Below are 2,561 nucleotides of genomic sequence, written 5' to 3'. Positions count from 1 at the left end.
AGAGTCTGGAAAGACCGAAGTGGCTAGAGAATGCAGAATAGAGTATGCACAAAAACTTAGTTCTGGAGATCTGCAGAGAGTGCCCCTTAAATCTTCAGCTGAGTATGGATCAACCCATGAGGGTGCATAAATTACCCATGGCTTTGGATAAAACCACCTAAAAGGAGTTGAGGGAAAGCTGCCCACATTCCAAACCATGCTGGGAGCTAAAGCAGATGTTTGTGTACCTATGTTCATTGCAGCATTACTCACAGCAGCCAACAGATGGAAGCAACCCAAGTGTCTGCCAGTAGATGAATGGATAAACAAAATGTGGTATATCCATACATGGAATATTACTCAGCCTTTAAAAAGGAAGAAAATTCTGACACATCGTACAACACGGATGAACCTTGAAGTTGCTATGCTAAGTGAAATAAGCCAGTCAAAAAAGGACACATACCACAGGATTCCATTTAGATGAGGTCCCTAAAGTCATCAAATTCATAGAGACAGAAAGGAGAATGATGGTTGCCAGGGACTGGGGAAGGGGAAATGAGGAGTTATTGTTTGCAAGGTAGAGAGTTTCAGTTTGGGAAGATGAAAAGTTACAGAGCCAGCTGGTAGCAGGTGGTTGCACAACCATGTGAGTGTACTTAATGCCATGAACTGTACACTTAAAAATGGATAAAATGGCAAATTTTACATTATGTATTTCCTCAATTTTTTTTAAATTAAAAAAAAAAAAAGTTAAACCTATAGTGGGAATAGTTTCTGTTCCCACCAACCAGAAGGAAAAAGTCTTACCATTTAGAAGACATACGGTAGACTACTTAGAAAAGTTGCCTCACTGTTGGGGAAAAATTAGTCCCATAATAAAGGAGGAACTGGTCCCACTTAACAGAGCTAAAAGCAAGCCTCAAAAGGATCAAGCAATTTCACAGGTATTTACAAGTAATTTAACTATGTCCCCAAACAAAGCTCACAAATATTTATAGGAAATGAAATTATCCAGCACCCAACAATGTAAAATTCACAATGTTTAGCAACCAACAAAAATAACCAGGCATGCAAAGAAACAGAAAAATACATGATGAGAAGAAAAAAACCTATCTGTAGAACCCCAAAATGCAGCAGATGATGTAATTCATAGACAAGAACATTAAATGTTTTTATAACTATATTTCAATATGTTCAAGAAGATATAGAAACATTGAGAAGATATAAAACAGACCTAATTAAACTTAAGAAGTAGTTATTTGGATAGCAATAGGAACTATTCAAAATGAAACAAGAAAACCCAAAAGACTATTTTAAAAAATGAACAGAGCTACAGTGATCTTTGGGACAACTTTAAGTGGCCTGATAGATACGTAATGAAAATGCCAGAAAAGGGATAGGAGTTTGTAAACAATATTTAAAGAAATAATGGCTGAAAACTTTCAGAATTTGGTGAAAAACATAAACTCACACATCCAAGAATCTCAATGAACCTCAAGCACAAGAAACATGAAGAAAACATCAAGGCACATAATCAGATTTCTGAAAACAAATGAAAAAGGGAAAATCTTAACTACATGGTAGAGGGGAGGAATATTAAATGCAAATGAACAAAGATAAGAATGACAGCATTGTTCTCATCAGAAGTAACGCAAGCCAGAAGACACTGGAACAACTTTAATGTAGTGAAAAAAGAAAAAAACACTTTCAGTCTAGAATTCCATAGCCAATGAAAATATGTTTCAAAACCACATGCAAAATAAAGATGTTTCAGACATTGAAAAGGTGAATAATTTATCAACGGCAGACCTGCACTACCAGAAATGTTAAAAAAGTCTTCCAGGCATAAAGCAAAGTACACCAAATGGAAATCTAGATCAACACAAAGGAGCACCAGAAATGGTACATATGCTGGCAAAAAATAAAATATTTTGGCCAGGCATGGTGGCTCACACCTGTAATCCCAGCACTTTGGGAGGCCAAGGCAGATGAATCACCTGAGGTCAGGAGTTCAAGACTAGCCTGGCCAACATAGCGAAACCCCATCACTACTAAAACTCCAAGAATTAGCTGGGCATGGTGGTGCATGCCTATAGTATCAGCTACTTAGGAAGCTGAGGCAGGAGAATCGCTTGAACCCGGGAGGTGGAGGTTTCAGTGAGCCAAGATCACGCCACTGTACTCCAGCCTGGGTGAAAGTGTGAGACTTCGTCTCAAAAAATAAATAAAATAAAATAAAATCTTTTTCCTCTCATTTTTACATATCTTTAAGAGATAACTGACTAAAGAAAAAACTATATTGTAGGGCTTAAAACATATATAGAAATAAATTGAAGAATAACAATAGTGACCGGGTGCGGTGGCTCAAGCCTGTAATCCCAGCACTTTGGGAGGCCGAGACGGGTGGATCACAAGGTCAGGAGATCAAGACCAATCTGGCTAACACAGTGAAACCCCATCTCTACTAAAAAAATACAAAAAACTAGCCAGGCGAGGTGGCAGGCGCCTGTAGTCCCAGCTACTCGGGAGGCTGAGGCAGGAGAATGGTGTAAACCCAGGAGGCGGAGCTTGCAGTGAGCTGA

Source organism: Mandrillus leucophaeus, unplaced genomic scaffold (genome assembly GCF_000951045.1).
Source record: "Mandrillus leucophaeus isolate KB7577 unplaced genomic scaffold, Mleu.le_1.0 Scaffold244, whole genome shotgun sequence".
NCBI lineage: Eukaryota > Metazoa > Chordata > Mammalia > Primates > Cercopithecidae > Mandrillus > Mandrillus leucophaeus.
This window is presented reverse-complemented; position numbering follows the sequence as displayed.